The 20,130-nt window shown below is 40.2% G+C and overlaps 1 protein-coding gene and 1 non-coding gene across 3 annotated transcripts in view; one reads left to right on the plus strand and one right to left on the minus strand.

The window, feature by feature from the left end:
• The window catches only part of DLGAP1 (DLG associated protein 1), a 986,787-nt gene that overhangs the window by 437,559 nt on the left and 529,098 nt on the right, over positions 1-20,130 (minus strand). The window lies entirely within an intron of this gene.
• LOC136315839 (U6atac minor spliceosomal RNA) lies at positions 18,578-18,699 on the plus strand. Its single transcript, XR_010727618.1, has one exon. It is a non-coding gene; the product is annotated as a U6atac minor spliceosomal RNA (small nuclear RNA).

A 20,130-nucleotide genomic window follows, 5' to 3' on the forward strand; every position in this document is an offset into this window, starting at 1 on the left:
TCTGTGGCTTGCTAAATTCGAATCCGTGACCAAGTGCAACATGAATATCGGCGTGTTTATAACGAAGCGCCACGACATAGGAATAACATTACTAGGTGGGATAAGCAGTTGAAGGAAACTGGCAGTTTGGTGGAGAAACCCCGTGCTGGTAGGCCATCAGTCAGTGACGAGTCTGTAGAGGCTATATGGGATAGCTACCTAAGGAGCCCTAAAAAACCTGTGTGTGAGCCCACATTGAACTGCACTGAATAGGTATGAAACTGGGAGAGTTTTCCTTTTATTTGGTGCAGATTTCACATTTCTATCGTCTTTTGTTGCTTTCCTCTGACCGGTCAAAAGTGCACCATGACTTTACGGACACACTGTATTTTGGGCTATGGTCTTTGTTTTGTCCTGGTTTTTTTTTATTTTTTAAATTGAGATATAATTGACATATAGCATTGAGCAAGTTTAAAATGTTGCATTGATATATTTATATATTGCAATATGATTAGCACCATAGTGTTAGCTAACACCTGTCATGTCACATAATTATCATTTCTTTTTTTGTGTGGTAAGAGCACTTAAGATCTAGTCTTTTAGCAGTTTTGAGATATATAATCCAGTATTGTTGACTGTGATTACTGAGCTGTGTATTAAATCTCCAGCACTTATTCATTTTTTTAGTTGCAAGTTTGTACCTTCGACCTGCATCTCTTCAATTTGGGCTGTGGTTTTTATCCTCATTTTGATTCTGTCTGATTTCGTAAGTTCTGTACTAATAGCTCCCTTTATATTTTTCAGTGTAGTTATGAATTCTTTGTTTTCATTGCTTTTACCTTAATACAGGCCTTCTCTCTCACTGGAGCTGTCGATATATCCTTCCCCATGAGTGTGAGTCCCACCCCAGTTCACATTCATCTACTGTGTTATCTACTATGACAGCCACTAGCCATATGAAGCCATCAAACCCTTGATTTTGAAGACTTTGAGCACTTGATTTTGAAGACTTTGTTCAAAGAAAAGGGAATGTAAACTATCTCTTAATTCTTACATTAATTATAGTTTGAGATTTTAATATTTTAGATGTGTTGGATTAAACAGGATGCAGTGATAACATTAATTTCACTTGCATCTTTTTACTTGCATAATGTGACTACTAGAAAATGTAAAATTCACATGTAGCTCACGTTATTTTCCCACTGAACAATACTACTCATAATGCTGTAGTCATCCCTTAGATGAAATTGGGAGGACTGGGTCAAGATAATAAATTCATGATGTATATAGACTACCCATTCATATCATACCTCATCACAAAAACACAGAAGAGTAAAATTATGCTACTAAAGTAGCAGTGTGGATGAAAAGGAGAGGTCAGACCACAGGTATAGTATTGGGTAGAATTTATGTGACTTAGGGATCAGCTTATGGGTAGAAAACTCAGGAAAGAATTCAGTGTTTCAAGCTTGGGGATAGTGGGTTGGGAACAGTCCTGTTAATCATGTGCATTGTGTTGCCATCAGGAAGGAAGGAGTCAGTGGCAGCCATGCTAGTGGAGGTGTGAAGATAATGAATCCGATTTTGGATTTGTGGTAATTGAGGTGTCCTTGGGCTGTCACATGTCCAATAGATAGGAAGCAGCATGAACAATGCTGAAACAAGAGCACTGGGCTAGGGGTGAATAGATGGGAGCATTAGTGCGGTGGACAGAACCACCTGGGGCAGGTACTTCATTGCTGGTGCTTTGGGAAACCCACCATGGAATAGTTGCCTGATGAGAGAGAGCTTTGAAGGGAAGGGAGGTATGAGCAAAATGAGCCTTGATAAACTAGTATATTCCAAGATCTCCCGCTGCAGTGGTAGAAGAAAAACCTCAGGCAGACATTTGCACCAACAGTAGCTTTCAATACCCTTAGTGCTTCAGGAGTTACTAGAACATGAAGTACGCTTTAACCAGTGGAAGCTTTTATTAGTCAAGGGCTCTTAAGAGGTGGCACATAAATATGAGGAGAAAGCACACAACTGTGAGCAAAGGGAGTTTGCCATGGAAACAAGAAAACCTCATCTTGCTTTAGATTGGGATGAGTGAATCTAGCTCTTATTCTTGAGTGTTTATAAAAGATTCTAAGAGAATTAAGTACCCATGGTAGAAATTTGTGTAACCAAATTCCAAGTTCATTTGGAATGAACACAATGAATTTGTGTTCATTCCAAATCTAATAAGAGTACAAGACATTTCAAATTCAAAGTACCTGGTCAAAGAGAGGGTCTTGTTGTTTTCAAATGCTAAAATATAATTTAAACATGGGGAAAACAACTTTTTAAACAGCTTGAGGCATCAATTCTTTTTATTCTTTTTTCCGACGCTTATACTTGGAACATAAAATGCTGAACAACATCACAAAACATATAATCAGTGTCAAATATATTTGAGCTAGGGTTTCAGGTCAATATGGGAACTTCTCCTAATTCTCAAGTTGAAGTCTGTATAGCATATTCTGGAGGACTGGACTGAAAACTGGATCTTGTTTGTTACATTAAAAAAAAGATACTGCCCTGGCCAGGGCACACAGGAGAAGCACCCATCTTCTCCACCCTTCCCCCTCTACTTTCTGTCTATCTCTTTCCAATCAAGCCTTCATGGGAGGAAAGTTGGCTCGGGTGCTGAGGATGGCTCCATGTCCTCCCCCTCAGGCGCTATAATGGCTGGGATCGTAGAAGAGTAAGGCCCCAGATGGGCTGAGCATCACCCCCTGGTGAGCATGCCAGGTGGATCCCAGTTGGGCGTGGTGCATGCAGGAGTCTGTCTGCTGCCCCCCGCGCCGACTTCTTACTTTGGAAAAATAAAAAAATAAAAAAATACAAAAAAAAAATCGATTCCCTGCCAGGGCACACAGGAGAGGCGCCCATCTGCCTCTCCACCCCCCCCCCTTCTTCCTCTCTGTCTCTCTCTTCCCCTCCCACAGCCAAGGCTCCATTGGAGCAAAGATGGCCAGGGCGCTGGGGATGGCTCCTTGGCCTCTGCCTCAGGCACTCGAGTGGCTCTGGTCGCGGCAGAGCGACGCCCCGGAGGGGCAGAGCATCGCCCCCTGGTGGGCAGAGCATCGCCCCCTGGTGGGCGTGCCAGGTGGATCCCGGTCGGGCACATGCGGGAGTCTGTCTGACTGTCTCTCCCCGTTTCCAGCTTCAGAAAAAAAAAAAAAAAAGATACTAGCTAGAGGGATTTATGTTGAGTTCCAAACAGTCTATGGTCTGGATTGAAAATGAATATAAAGGCAAACATGAGGAAAATAGCATGATATTTCTGTTCAGCAGCCCAAGTATCTGTCTTGAACCCCCATTATTGCTTTTTGGGATTCAAGAGCAGAATTGAGTGTATAAATTTATCACTGATTAGAACAACTCATTATCTAGATATTAGAGCAGAGTCTGATCAAATTATGAAATAATACCTAATGAGTCACCAATAGGGTGTTGGGGAAGAAAAAGAAACTTAAAGTTCATCAATTCATTGTGCTCATGTGGTATACTAGGTTTTAATTGAGTCTGCAATGAAAACGACAAAATCCCTGCCTGCTTAGAGTTCACATTCTAGTTGCCAGATACAGAGAAATAGTTCAACAACTGTATAGGTAATTTCAAATATGTGCTGTAAAGGAAATAAAAAGGAAGTAGAGAGTGATGCGGTGGTGGGGAGCCACTTTGGCCAAAGTGGTTAGGAAGGGCCTGGGGCTGGGGAGGACACTGCAGGCCGAGGGGACAGCAGTGTAAAGGCAAAACATTTACTCAAGAGGGAGAGAGAACGCTGGGGTGGCCGAGCTCTCATGGGTGAGAGTGTGGGAAAGTAGGAGGACATGAAGACGGAAAGCTAGTGCCCTACAGGCCATGGCAAGAGGCTTGGATTTTATCCTGTTTGTGGAGGGAAGCCTTTGGCAGGTTATAATTAGAAAACTGTTATAGTCTGATTCACTTGAAAACAATATCACTCCAGCTGTTAGATGGGGTATGGACCAGAGGAGGTGAGAGAGGGGACTGTGAGAGGAGTTACGAAGCTACTGCCATGGATTAGGGGAAGAGAGAAAGTGGTGTCAGCTGTGGCTGCAGCGGGTGAGATGGTACAGAAAGGTTGGACCAGAACAGTTGGGAGGAAAAACTGATCAAATGGGTTTGTAGAACGTTAGCACGTTCTACAAAGAAATTCAAGATGTGTAAGATTTTGGCTTGAGCAACTGATATATGGGGGGTGATATCAATGGAAATGGAGAAGACTAGGGAGAAGTATGTTCAAGACAAAGAAGGATTCTGTTTGGACCTGTGACATTTGAGATGCTCATTAGCTATGCAAGTAGACATGATGAGCTGGCAGTTGGATAAATGTGTATGGAGCTGAGAGGGAAAAATCTGGGCTGGAAATGTGGACCTGGGTGACGTCAGCCCACTGGTGTTTTATACATCTATGGAACTAGGTGAGATCATCCAGGAACAGAGGAGAAGACAGTCAGGAAATGAGCTCCCTGGGGAATGCCAGTGTTTCTACAGAAGTGAAAGAGAAACCGGGAGGCAAGGTGGCATGCAGTCTAGAGAACAGAGGAGTTTAAAATGGGTGAGTCAACTGGCTCAAACTGTTGAGTGACTGAGGAAGACAGAGAAAACGGACCAAGGGGTTTGGCAAGACTTTGGTCAGTGGTGATGATAAGAATTACAAGACTGGTCCTAGTTCTGCCTGTAGCTCTGCACAAGCTACTTAAGATTTTCCCCAAATGGGAATTACAATGCTGAATATAATGCCTTGCTTACAGCAGCAAAAGAGCAAATAATACACTTTTTGGCATTTTCTAGTTTTCAAAGATTTTCATTTTTACTTAGTTGTGATCTTTTATTATCTTTCTAGAGTGCTAAAATATTCTGAAATCAATGCTATTCGTTTAGGAGCTGAGGGTATGTCAATGACTCAATATTTCATTCCTTTGGCACAGAGATGCATCAAAGAGTTCATCTTTTTGTGAATGTGGAAGTGCCTCTGCATTCACAGAGAGCATGTGCCTGCTCACGTGTAGAGGACACTGCAAAATGCTAGTTTACCTTCCTTCCTCAAAACAGTTATTGGGTGCCTATTATGTGCTAGGCACTGTGGTAGGCATGGGGAGAATTGGCAGTGAATGAGAAAGAGATCTTAAGGGACTATGTACAGATTGCCAGTTATAGAAACAGTCACAGGGATGTAAAGTACAGCATAGGGAATACAGTCAATAATACAATATTATAATAACTATGTATGGTATCAGATGGGTACTGGATTTATGGGGGTGATCACTTTGTAAGTTATGCAAATGTCTTATAATTACTATGTGACATATCTGAAAACTAATATAATATTGTGTATAGTTTGTAATTAAAAAACTAAAAGACATAAAATGTCAAAAATAGATACCAACTCTATAGTCTAAACATGAATATATTATAAAAAAAGAGAAAGAGATCCTGAATATAGGTACTCCAGTGACTTTGACCATTAAAGATATTTATAGCAGTGACTCCTAGGATGTGATGTTGGACTAACAGTGCCAGCAGACCCTGGGAACTTATTAGAAATGCAAATTCTTGAGCCCTGCCCTAAACCAACTGAATCAGAAACTGAATCAGCAAGCCCCGCAGGTGATCTTGAGGCATGCTCAAACTTGAGGACCCCTGGTAAGGGGGAAGGTAGGCCAGGCTTTCATCAGGAAAGTTCACTCATTTATGCTCCATTTGAAAATGACTGTTACCAAAAGAGAATATGTTACACGTAGAGGTAAATGGTGGTATTTATCTCTTTCTGTTCCATTTCTGAAGCCAATACTTGCTTATTTTGGCTTAGGGCATATTTGAGTCTACTTTTAGATTCAGATTATGTGGAGCTATTTAAAACTTTTGGGGTTTATGTATTTCCGTTATAGAAGTAAAACTGAGAGCTTCTGAGAAGCTCACCCACCTGTGTAGCTTGGTCCCAGTATAAATGCATGGCTCTCCACTGCATTGGACGTTTGGTGTCAAGTACGAGCCCATTTTCCCCTCACTTTATCCCAGCAGCTCTTTAGAACTTTCTATTTGACTATTTGCTTATCATTCCCAAGAAATAATTTTACCTCTTATTCTTCACAGGTAAAATATATGTTATTAAAAATACTTTCTGACACTAATCCTGAAAATTTGCCTAACTTCATTACATTTTTTCCTGCTTTGATCATGTTTAGATTAAGGAGCTCTAATATAAGCATATGCTCACCAGGTGCCCACCCATCCTCTTCTTTCTCCTCTATCTTAAACCTTTCACTGTCCATCAGTATCTTCCCTGTAGCAGTTAAACATGCTACAAGGATCTTTCATCTTCAAAAGGAAAACTGAGTCTTGCCTCACTTTCACCTCATTTTCAAGTTATTGATCTCAACCTTTTATTTTATGGATCTAAATTTCTCATCTATCTTCTCTTCATAGTCCCATCAACCAGAAGGTCCTGTGGCTCATAGCGGACAGTCAACTAATATGAGCTGAATAACATGGCTGAACATACACATTGAAAATACAGAAAGTTAGCAAAAATATATCAGATATTATCTCTTTACCGCAATAAAACCATCATGGGAGTTCTAAATAGTTAAAATCTTTATATGCCCAGTCTTCAAAAGACAAATGGTAGTTTCATGAAGTTTTAGAAAGAGCACAGTAATGTTTGGAGGATGATTTAGACCTAGTATTCAAATATTTGTGCAAATATCTAGAAAAAGTAAAGATAAATGAAATTTAAAGAAAATACATTTCCTTACAACTTTAAATCATCGTACCCAATCAAACTTTTATTGGAACAGCAAACAAGTAATACCATGTAAAGGAGGTTTTTTATTTTTCCTTCTCCCTGCCCAATTTTATAGAGCTACTTAAATAACGTACATTTTGCATCAAGAAGAGAAGTAATGAAGAGGAACTTGTAACAACCAAAACTGATTTCTTGTTTTTTTTTTTTTTTTTTTTTTGAAGAGCATTCTTCCTCCAACTTTCTTTCTTTCTTTCTTTTTGTATTTTTCTGATGCTGGAAATGGGAGAGACAGTCAGACAGACTCCGCATGCGCCCGACTGGGATCCACCCGGCACGCCCACCAGGGGGCGATGCTCTGCCCCTCTGGGCGTCGCTCTGCCGCAACCAGAGCCACTCTAGCGCCTGGGGCAGAGGCCAAGGAGCCATCCACAGCGCCTGGGCCATCTTTGCTCCAATGGAGCCTCGGCTGCAGGAGGGGAAGAGAAAGACAGAGAGGAAGGAGGGGGTGGGAGTGGAGAAGCAAATGGGCGCTTCTCCTATGTGCCCTGGCCGGGAATCGAACCTGGGTTCCCCGCACGCCAGGCCGATGCTCTACCACTGAGCCAACCGGCCAGGGCCCCTCCAACTTTCTTTTAAAATACATATGTTGCAGATGGCAAGAAGCCAATGAATCAAGGGGAAAGAGGTAACTAATGAATGAACAGCAGTGGGAAGATAGGTACTATATTCTGAAAGAGAGATAATAATTTCCTTAACAGTATTATCAGTATTAAAAAAATGATTATTGATTTTGTTACTATGAAAGAGTACAGGGGAAAAAATGGATGATTAAGATAGTTTAATCCTTCAGGTCAAAATATTTTAGTTTATACACACCAAATTCTATGGTATGGGGTCCTTGGGTTACAATAGCTGCGATATATGATGTTTCGAGTTTATGATGCTCACTCCGATAAAAACTTAGAAAAATTGAGACGTAAGTGTTTTGGCTTACACTGTTAGTGTTGTACTTACAGACTACACGGGAGAGCTAGTTTGGTTGTGTGTGGCAGAAGAATATGCAGATTCTTATTGTACGGCTTAGTTGTGTTTTTGTGTTCTAGATTATGATTTTACAACTGTGTTAGGATAAGTAAGTGACTTAGGCTAGAGTGTGTTTCAACTCACACCAGCATTCGGGTTATGTCACTGTTGTAGGAATGGAACAGTGTTGTAACCTGAGGACCTCCTGTTACTAATATTTCGTAGCTATGTTAGAAATTTCAGTAATTATCAGGTGGCCCATCAACACATCAAATAATTCTCACTTAAAAACAATAGGTTTTAATCACTTCTTGAAGACAAAATAGCAGACAAGCATGATGAGGTTTTCTACTACCCAGTGACCATTGGTGTTTACAAAATATCTTGGTGGACATTCTAATCCATTAGTAACTTAATGTGTTACACTGCTGACACTTTTCATCTTTAGGAAAGTGAAGGATGCTTACTCTGAAAATAAAAATAATACACATTAAAAAAAAACCCCAAAAAACAGTGGTCCAGGCCCTAACTTATCAAAGAGATCTAAAATGAAGTTCTTCTCTGTCACAGAAAAGAAGTACCATGGCCCAAGTTAAAGAAATTTCACGGCCCTGGCTAGTTGGCTCAGCGGTAGAGCATCGGCCTGGTGTGCAGGAGTCCCGGGTTCAATTCCCAGCCAGGGCACACAGGAGAAGTGGCCATCTGCTTCTCCACCCCTCCTCCTCTCCTTCCTCTTTGTCTCTCTCTTCTCCTCCCGCAGCCGAGGCTCCATTGGAGCAAAGTTGGCCTGGGCGCTGAGGATGACTCCATGGCCTCTGCTTCAGGTGCTAGAATGGCTCTGGTTGCAACAGAGCAATGCCCCAGATGGGCAAAGCATTGCCCCCGGGTGTATGTGGGTGGATCCCAGTAGGGCACATGCGGGAGTCTGTCTGACTGCCTCCCGTTTCCAACTTCAGAAAAATAAAAAATAAAAAAATTTCACAATTTCACTGTATCTACCTAAGAAATTAGCATAGAAGATGCAGCTCTTCAAGGTTCTGTTTTAGCTGTGAATATCCACAAATCTATGCAAAATCAAAATTATTCTGCTTTCCGTTTGTATGTAAGGAGACTCTACCCAAAGATGATATGTTTTATGTAATGTTTTAATGTGCCTCATGCAAAGTGCCTTTCATGGACAGAATCTGTAAAGGGAGACTCAGGATTAAGCAGCTTCAGTCTGTCTGTCTTGTCCATCTGTGGAAAGGGAAGGCACATGGAGGGAAGCTGACAGATTTGTTGTGTTAGGTGGTGGGCGTTTCATCAGCGCTTAATAATAATGGTGAGTTTGATTAATGTTTGTCATCATAGGCAGAGCAACAGAACACATTTTTCAAAAGCAGGATGAAGCAAACATACCACAAAAATAAAAATGCAGAATTGAAGATGAGTTGAATCATCATTGTATTCATACAATTCATCCCTTTCTTCTGTCATATGGAAATATGATTTCATTGAATTCTATTCTGGCTAAATGATCAGAACTTTAGTTTTAAACCTTAGAGAATATTTGAGATGATTTGTCTGCCTTTTTCAATCCCAGGGCTCCAGGAAAATATGGTAAAAACAAACAAACAAAAAACTTCCCCCTCCTATTAGAGCCATTAGGATCAATTATGTAGCAACAACAATAAAAATCCTTTGATTATAAACATACATTGTACATTTATGCAGGTACAACTGTTAAATGTTATTTTACAAACTAATGTCATTGCTACAAATTATATGCAAACATGGGAGATGAGGGAGATATAGACTAATCAACAAAACAAATCAAGTGGTTCACCTTTCAGAAAATCTTTAAGAAGGGAAACAAAGAAAGAAATGAACATCATGACCTTTTACCATTGCAAAACTAGTGGTACGGTTTTTACTCTCAGTTTTCAATCATTAACCCTTAAATAGGTATGAAATCTAGAACCAAGGCTTATTTTATTATTAAATCATATTAGGGATATCTTTCTCTTAATATTAGCATTAATTTATCCCAAAGAAAGCATTGTGTTTTTTTATACTAGTGTAATTAAAATCCTTTTTAATATCAGTTGAGATTTAGGATGTGAATATCAGCTTGTACTCCAGGGCCCGTGAAGTCTGGTCTAGTCTCTGTTTGTTTATTTTCTGAAGCCGGAAATGCTAGGACACAGGCGTAAAGACTAATTAAGCACTGAGATGGCTATATTAGCCTCTTTTTTTTTTTTTTTTTGTATTTTTCTGAAGTTGGAAACAGGGAGGCAGTCTAGACAGACTCCCGCATGTGCCCGACCGGGATCCACCCAGCATGTCCACCAGGGGGTGATGCTCTGCCCATCTGGGGCGACGCTCTGCCGCAATCAGAGCCATTCTAGCACCTGAGGCAGAGGCCACAGAGCCATCCTCAGCGCCCGGGCCAACTTTGCTCCAATGGAGCCTTGGCTGTGGGAGGGGAAGAGAGAGACAGAGAGGAAGAAGAGGAGGAGGGGTGGAGAAGCAGATGGGCGCTTCTCCTGTGTGCCCTGGCTGGGAATCGAACCCGGGACTCCTGCACACCAGGCTGACATTCTACCACTGAGCCATCCGGCTAGGGCCTTATATTAGCCTTTAATTCCACATCTGCCCTCCTCCAGCACCCTATATCTGTCTCAAACTATTGTGACTGATACCCATACCTGCCTCCTTTCAGTAGCTAGGAGATAGATAACCCTGAGTTGCTTTACTCTACCCAGGTTCCAATCAGTAACCTTGACCAGGAATTTGCACAGACTCCAGGCCTCTGGAGCACCAAAAGGATGACAATGAAGAAGCATGAACTGAAGCAAGCAGTCTTCTGCTGCAGGCTTGTCATGCCTGACCATTACTGAATTATAGAAGAAGGCTCAGCAGATCACTGCTCAGGAAAAGTTAATTTGGCAGTATGTATTTATTATCATCTGGTTCTCTTCAAATTAAGTCGTCAAATATCTATTTCAGTATCTCTAATATACAAAGAAATTTCCCAGATTCTATCATATAATACACACAGAGAAACATAATACTGGGTTCTGCCTCTAAGCTGCTTATATCTAATTAGAAAAACACAATAGTCTGTAAAGAGAATAGGCACAGCAAAAAAGAGAATTACCTGGCCTTTCTTGCCTGAATTAGTGAGGGCTCTCCAGAAAACAACCGACAGGGTGTGCGTGTATGCATACATACAGAGAGAGAGAGTGATTTAAGAAATTGGCTCATGGTCCTGGCCGGTTGGCTCAGTGGTAGAGCATCGGCCTGGCATGCAGGAGTCCCAGGATCAATTCCCGGCCAGGGCACACAGGAGAAGTGCCCATCTGCTTCTCCACCCCTCCCCCTCTCCTTCCTCTCTGTCTCTCTCTTCCCCTCCCGCAGCCAAGGCTCCATTGGAGCAAAGATGGCCCGGGCGCTGGGGATGGCTCCATGGCCTCTGCCTCAGGTGTTGGAATGGCTCTGGTTGCAACAGAGCATTGCCCCCTGGTGGGCATGCCGGGTGAATCCCGGTCGGGGGCATGCGGGAGTCTGTCTGACTGCCTCCTCGTTTCCAACTTCAGAAAAATAAAAAAAAATAAAAAATTAAAAAAAAAATTAGCTCGTGATTGTGGAGGCCAACAAATCCCAAATCTGCAAGGTAGGGTCTCAGGCAGGAGACCCAGGGATGTTGAAGCACAAGTCTTGGAGTCTCCAGGTAGAATTCCTTCTTCCTTTGGGGACCTCCATTGTTTTCCCTGGTGACCTTCAATTGACTGGGTGAGGCCCATTTGTATTATGGAAGGTAATCTGCTTTTTTCGGAGTCTACTGATTTAAATATTAATCTTTCCTAAAAATATCCATAGTGTCATTTAGGCTGGGATTGGACCAAATACTTAGGTAATGCTGCCTAGCCAAGCTGACACCTAAAATTAACCATGACATTGCCCTTTGGGGAACACTGCCCAATGCATTTGTTTTTGATTAGGCTGTAAGATTTTTCTGGGGTCAAGGACAAATAAAAGCAAGCCACCAGTTATTTTGCCTCTGGAAGCTCTAATCTATCTCAGTTTAGATGAACAGTCACGTTTGTGCCTTATTTACTGGTGACCACATAGCGTGGTTTGAGAACCCATCCCTCTTTTGCCAGAGCTGATGTGGCCCTGGCTCTGGTGTCAGGAGTTCTGGGCTTTCCCTGGTAGCCTGTGACCTCCTGAGTGAGCACCTCCCTGAGGAACATGCCCGTAGGCTCCTGGCACGATGACATTCCTTTTGCCGGTGTTGTTAGAAGGTCAGCTCAGTTTTGGCCAAATTTTCTGGTAATTATTTTTCTCTATTTTGGATAATTTTGTTCTTCCTGACACTTGACAGCCTGGATCTATGCTGGAAAGTTCTGAGGAAGGCCCAGACCTCTACACCCACGATAAGCTGCAGTGAGTTCATAGGAGAAGACAGAAGATAATGTATTAGGATCGTTCAGTTCAGGACTTTGAAATATTTTCTGAAGAGCTTTTTCAACTTTCTAAGGGAAGCTTCAGATTTTAATCTCCTTCGCCCAAAAAGATCTCACTTTAGGAGAAGAGAGAAAGCCCAGCATCTCCAAGAATACATCACAGGCTTGTCTCTTTCCCAGCATGGCCACTGATGCTGCTTTTCTTTATTGGTTAAATTGTTCTAGGGCTCCTGCTTTGGATTAAAAGAGATTCATAAACGGCTTACTGTTCATCAAATCAATGACAGCATGACATTGAATAAATTAAATATTCAAAGGCCCAATATAGGATAGGGGCTTTAGGTGATTGAAACACAAAATAGGTCAGTGTGAGAGTCATACTGTTGAGTAGGATTTTTCAACTTATAAATAAAAAATGTTAAAGCAATATATACAATGGAATTCAACCTTAAGATGGAAGAAAAATTCTGTCCCATATAAAACATGAATGGACCTCGAGGACATTATACTGCATGAAATAAGCTGGTCACAAAAAGACAAATATTTTATAATTCTACTTATAGTAACACAAGTAATCACATGCATAAAGATGGAAGACATCTTTTTTTCATGTGACTGTGAGGTCTTTGTAATTTTTAAAAATCTATTGCTTGTTTATTTTTTTAAATTTGGGAAATGATGTGCTGCTGAATGTCTTTGTGCTTATAACTTTTTATATATTTTTTTCTGTTTTAAGTGTTCCTGTTTGAATTGAGATATAATTGACATATGACATTTGGTTGGAATGTACAACATACTGATTTGATATACGTATATATTGTGAAATGATCACCACAATAAGCTAACATTTATCCCTACCTATGGTTACAGATTTTTTTTCTTGTGATAAGAACTTTTAAGATCTACTCTCCAGGCAACTTGTAAACATACTATACAGTATTGTTAAGTATAGTCAACATGAGGCACGTTACATCCCCTGGCCTTGTAACAGGAAGCTTGTGCTTTTTGACCACCTTCACTCATTTCTCTCATGCCCTATCTTTTTGGCAACCACCAATCTTTTCTCGGTATTTATGACTCCAGTTTTTCTGTATTCTTTTTTTTTTAAAGAGTCCATATATGTGATATCATCTACTATAATTTTCTTTGACTTATTTCATGTAACACAATATGCTGAAAGTTCATCCATACTGTTGTAAACGGCAAGATTATTTTTTTATGGCTGAATAAAATTCCATTATATATATAATTTTTGCTATCCCTTCTTCCATTAAGGGACATTAAGATTGTTTCCATGTCTTAATATTGCAAATAATGCTGCAATAAACATCGAAGTTCAAGATAGTGATTTAATTTCCTTTGGCTATATACTCAGAAGTTGAATTGCTGGATCATATGGTAATTCTATTTTTAACTTTTGAGGAACCACCATACTGTTTTCCATAGTGGCCACACCAATTTATAATCCCAACAGTGCATAAGGGTTCCTATTTCTCCATATCCTTGCCAACATTTGTAATTTCTTATCTTTTTAATAATAGCCATTCTAACAGGTATGAAGTGATATTATTGTGGTTTTGATTTGCACTTCCTTGACAATTAATAAAGTTAAGAGTCATACTGTTGAGTAGGAGTTTTCAACTTATAAATAAAAAATGTAAAAGCAATATATATATATATATATACACACACACACACACACACACACACACACAATGGAATTCAGCCTTAAGATGGAAGAAAAATCCTGTCCCATATAAAACATTTTCATGTACTTGTTGGTCATTTGTATGTCTTCTTTGGAAACAGTCTATTCAGATCCTCTGCCCAGTTATTAATTGGATTTTTAAATTGAGTGACATGAGTTCTTTGTATATTTTGGATATTATCCCCTTATCAGATCCATGATTTGCAAATATTTCTCCTATTCCATAGGTTGTCTTTTTGTTTTGTTGATAGTTCCTTTGCGGGCCAGAAGTTTTTCAGTTTGATGTTGTGCCACCTGTTTAATTTTCCTGCCCTTTGGTGTCAAATCCAAAAAGTCATTGCCAAGAACCCTGTCAAGGAGCATGCCACTCATGTGTTCCTCTAGGAGTTTTATGGTTTCAGTTCTTAAGTTCAAGTCTTTAATCCATTTTAAGTTTTTGTGTAAGGCAGTGTTCCAGTTTCATTCTTTTGCATGTAGTTGTTTAGTGTTCCCTACACCATTTGTTAAAGAGAGTACATTGTCTTCTTAGAATAATTTCTAATACTGGCAATGAGTCAAAGGCATGATCCACTTTTAGCATTTAATGTATAAGCCAATTACCTTGTGAGAAATCTGTATTAAATCATAATGCTATCAGCAAGGTATAAAGTCATGACCTATCTCTAATGACATATTAAACAGTGTTAATGTAATAGGGAAATAATTGTATCCTGTGATTTAAACTTGCATTCTTTTAAATTACTAGTGACATTGAATCATTAACACGTCTCTATGTGACTCTTTAGTAGCTATATTTTAAAAAAATTGTTTTGACACATAACCTATTGATCTTTCTGTATAGCTTTTTGTTAATACTTTTCATTTATTTTTAATCCCTATTAAAATATTAAAATGTTTTATATTTGTTACTGTAGCACTATAAATTGTGTTCATTTAGCTTTTATATTTTCTTTTGTTTTTGTTTTTTTTTACAAAGCTTCAACGTTTTTCCATTTTAGGACATTCAAAAACCACTTCATTTTTTCTCTCTAGTTTTATTATGTTTTAATTTTTCATACTCCGCTCTGCTTCCATTTGTAATTTGCTGTGTGTATAGGACACATTTTGATAGGCAGGGAGCAGAAGGGGGCATACAGCAAAGCTTCAGAGGCAGAATGAAAGAGGATGTAGAAAGCATAACAATAAGCCACTTGAGGCTAGATACGTCACCCTGTGGAATGAAGATCTAGTGACAGGTAGAGATGGACAGAAGGAAGAAGAGGAATAACCAAAAGAATCTGATCTAATACATCATGGCCTGTCCCAGGGGTGGAACACACTGCCTCACATGGCTCTTGGCTAATTGGAAATAGCAGGACCTGGGAGCAGTGGGCCACCTTTGATCAGGAACATCAACTAGACAGGAAAGACTCTGCCAGGTTAGAGAGATCAGATTTTGGAGCACGGCCTGATGCATAGGAGCAGGAAGTGCTTATGGCACCATGATAATTTCTGCCCACAGTGAGGTGGGGCTTTCATCTTAGTCCATAGTAATTTTTGTTCAATATAATTTAAATTCTGTTTTCAAAAGGAAGGGTATTTTTCTTATTTCTAGAAGAATAATTGAGCTTTGCATTAGATATGCAGGTGTTACAGCTATGTATGTTTCTTATTCTTCTCTGAAAAAAAAATCTCAACAGTTTTCATTGCATTGTTCTTTCTCTGGGGTCCAGATAACATATCCACATCCTAACTGATTTCTATTTTCTGAGATTGCTTCTTAAAGACAAGATCTTAATTCATTTTTATATAGAGTCCTATTTTTAAAGGATGCTCAACTAACAAAAACATTGGAAACAGTGGAATCTCAAAATAAGAGAAAATTAAAATTAGATATGCTTGCCTACAACAGGCTCATATTTCTGGAAAAGCAGAGTGCAGAGTATTTGCCACTGTGGAAAAAAAAAGTACTTTATTTATTAAATGAGAATACCTTTTAAAAGACTTCGATTGTAGTTACTTTTGGAGAAGGCTTGAATTTTCTCCATCTTCCTCCTCTGTCACTTTTTGGGATATGACTCAAAGTCAGCAAGGTAATGGACACAGCAGCATAATTTGGACATGGCTGAGACAACAGCCAACATGATGAGAGGAAACAAACCTTTGGGGAATTAAAAGGTTACAAAAGGGTTTAGGGACCACAGGAGAAAGGGAGGAAGAAAGAGTCCCAAGGGAAATGTTCTCTGCCTGTTGCAAAGGGGTGGCCCATGTGCTCCAGGCAGTCCTGTAGCTAAAGGCAGAGGCCTGTGGAAAGTTTAGAGAGTTGACTAGGTGAGAAAAGCTCACCCAAATCTCTAATGCCTCTCTGAGTCTGTATAGGTTGGAATAAAATGCTTGAAGTTAAAATAACAAACTGATCAAATATTGTTTGGTTGTCCCAGGATGGACTGGACTAGACAAATAGAAAATTTGTGGTGTGCTGTACCATCATCTATCTATCTATCTATCATCTATCTATCTGATACTGTACCAAATACATGTTATAACATTGGGTTATATTTGTAGAAATTTCCTGGATCATTGTAATCCACTGATATTCCCTACTCTGACCAAAATCACATGTTCATTGCTATTCTCCCATGACAACTCTTTGTAGTTATCTTGACTGCTTATTATTATTATTATTATTATTATGCAGTTACTATTGAACTTTTCATTATGGATAGTATAATATAGAAAATACTTATGTTTTTAGAACAGGACAGAGAGACCTATGATACAGGGCTGGTAACTGACCTTTTCTGAACATTAATGGGGTAATAATATAAGACCCCTCTCCAAGATGTGGTTAGGTTTCAGTGGGATAGCCTATGATAACTATTTACTAGCTATGTGCCTGACACATAGTAGAGCTTTTCCCCATCATTATGCCTTTTCCTTCCCAGCTGACCTGAATACTAAGGGGTAATAAGAAGCCTATTTATAGTTTCTGGTATATTATACAACACTTCAGCACAGGGCCTTGCAGAGTTTAGATGTTTAACAGTTACTTATTGATTTGACTTGAAAATATGATGGATAGTGAAAGATAAAAATAAGAATCCTCAATGGTCATATATTTTATGAAATTCGTTTTTTAAATTTTTTCTTAAATTTAGTTTCCTACATTTATTAAAACTTTAATATGATTACTGAAGAATAAAATGGACCCATCATTATTTGTTCTAAAAAATTGGTCCTGGCCGGTTGGCTCAGTGGTAGAGCGTCGGCCTGGCATGCGGGGGACCCGGGTTCGATTCCCGGCCAGGGCACATAGGAGAAGCACCCATTTGCTTCTCCCTCCCCCACCCCTCCTTCCTCTCTGTCTCACTCTTCCCCTCCCACAGCCAAGGCTCCATTGGAGCAAAGATGGCCCGGGCGCTGGGGATGGCTCCTTGGCCTCTGCCCCAGGCACTAGAGTGGCTCTGGTCGTGGCAGAGCGATGCCCCGGAGGGGCAGAGCATCGCCCCCTGGTGGGCAGAGCGTCGCCCCCTGGTGGGCGTGCCGGGTGGATCCCAGTTGGGCGCATGCGGGAGTCTGTCTGACTGTCTCTCCCCGTTTCCAGCTTCAGAAAAATACAAAAAAAAAAAATTACAATCACATATCAAGAACATAGGTTCCTAGCTTGACCAGACGGTGGTGCAATAGATCGAGTGTAGATCTGGTTCGCTAAGACCCAGGTTCTAAACCTTGAGGTTGCTGGCTTGAGTGTGGGCTCATCCAGCTTAAGCATTGGTTGCCCACTTGTGTGTGGGATCATAGACATGACCCCAAGGTTGCTGACTTGAAGCCCACGGTTGCTGGCTTGAGCCTAAGGTTGCTGCCTTAAGCAAAGGGTCACTGGCTCAGCTAGAGACTCCAGGCCAAGGTATATATGAGAAAGCAATCAACAACTAAAGTGCTGCAATAAAGAATTGATGCTTCTCATTTCTTTCTTTTCCTGCCTGTACCTGTCTGTCTCTCTCTCTCTCTCTCACACACACACAAAATAGGTTTCCAGAAAACTTACTCATAGAAAATATTAGAAAATATTCATTAGAAGTTTTTTCTTAAGAGTCAAATATAGAAGAATATTTGTGTTAATGGTTTACCTTGATCTATTTGAGATCTCAGGGAGAAGTTATAAGCACATATGCTTGTACTCATTAACCTAGTATTTCTGAGAGTTTAAGGGATACTCAGCAGGAAAAGGTAAATGACAGCCTGAATTAACAATAATCTTAATGGCTGCCATTTCTTGAATTAACTTTATGCCAGGTACTCATTTAATCTCACAACAACACTCTAAAATTATTTGTATGTTCTAATAGCACCCAATACTTAACATTTCCAAAATAAAATGTACTTTCCTGATACACTTGGCACTGTATCAGTCTCTGTTATTAGCAGAGGAGTAGCTCAGACCCACAAAGGATCTGTCCCTTGCAGCATTTTTGTTGGTTGGCTATTGAGGGGGTAAGACTATATTATCTAGTAAGTACTAGTAAGTATCATACAAAATGAGCTGTCTCTAGAGTATATAAGTTTACCTGACACATGTTTAGGTTAGAAAAAATGCTCTATTGAAAGCAAATGCCAAATTAAATCTGTAAAAGAATAGAAATTGCGTTGTATAAAAGGAAAGTTAGCACTCCTCTTGACAAGGATGGAAAAGGTTCTCGGGCCTAATAACACGCATATGGCTAAAGCATTGCCACCTACTTCATGGCATCTAATCACTGCTTTTATCAGTGATCTAAGACAAGAGACGTGATATTTTTTAGTGCCTCCTGCTCTGCATGAAGGGGCGGGGGCAATTTCCTGTCAGCTGATACAGGGTGAAAAACACACTCCTATGGAACAAACCTCAGAGAACACTGCAGAAGTTAGAAAGGCTAGGCTGTAGGCTTTTTAACAAGGAAAAAGCCTGCAGAAAGCAATCCCATGGAACACAAAGGGAAATTTAACTAGATATACCTGGGGAACTGAACAGAAGTCAACACGCCACCCTCCCTGCTTAAGCTGGTGGCTCTGTTTGGCAGAGCTTTCATACTCAGGGCTGTGTGCTAAAAAGAGGGACTCGGCAGCTTTTAAGACCTCCTGTTCTGCAGGCAGCGACTAGGGCATCTTTTTCCCAGCCAATACAGGTTACAAAGTGCAAAAAGCCTGGGGAGACTGGTCCCACAGAGTGCTGAGGCATACTAGACACGCCTAGAGGCTCATCAAAAGACACCTTGAGAACAATTGGTTTCCAGCCCTGCCTGGTTATGCTGGTGGCTCTGACTGACAGAGCCTTACCCAGAACCCTGCGCAGAGTGGGGATAGAGTGGGGATCTGCCAGCTCTTTGAGCCTCTTAATCTCCAGGCACTGGTAGCGGCAACCTCATAGCTGAATCATCAGGCTGCTAATTCAGGAAGGAGAGACTAGGAGAGAGGCTCCAGGAAAACGGAATCTCCCATTGTTGGAGCCTGCAAATGCTAACAAGCCCTGACTACCATCGAGACTGAGGCCTAGTATATGACATTGCCATAGAGACACATCAACTGCAAATTTCTACCTAAGCGTGCCACAGGGGCAGAGCCTGGGATACAGAGCCACCGACCAGGAAGAGGGAGAGGAGAGAAAAAGGAAGAAGAGAACCTCTCAAAATCAAGAAAAATCCACAGTCTTTAACAGTCTTTATAACTTTTCCACTTTTTTTTTGTTTCTTTCATCTTCTTATCTTTATTTATTTTTTCTTCTTCTTCCACCTTGGTCCTTTTATTCTCTGCTTGTCTTATTCTTTTTTCTTCATCTTGAACTACATTACCCATAAGTATTACATTTCCCTTTTTCTTTCTTTTCTTTTTTCTTTCTCTCTACGAGGATTACACTCCAAAACCCTTAACTCTCTCCTTTTTTCCTTTTTGTTCTCCCTCTCTCTTAGTTTCTTCTTTTCTCCTTTACTTTTCCTCTCATTCGATCCTCACTCACAAACAAGTTATTTTATTTTGAATTCAAATTTTTTCTTTGTGGTACTTTGCATGCTTTTTACTTTGTTTTTAACTCATTAGCATTCCCCCCAACCCTGGCTCTCCATTCTATGTAGTTTTTGCTCTACTTAATACAATAGTATTTTTTCTCTTTTTCTTGTTTCCCTCTTATTCTTTTCACTATATCTCTCAGTTGACCATCATTT

Source organism: Saccopteryx bilineata, chromosome 11, assembly GCF_036850765.1.
Source record: "Saccopteryx bilineata isolate mSacBil1 chromosome 11, mSacBil1_pri_phased_curated, whole genome shotgun sequence".
Lineage (NCBI taxonomy): Eukaryota > Metazoa > Chordata > Mammalia > Chiroptera > Emballonuridae > Saccopteryx > Saccopteryx bilineata.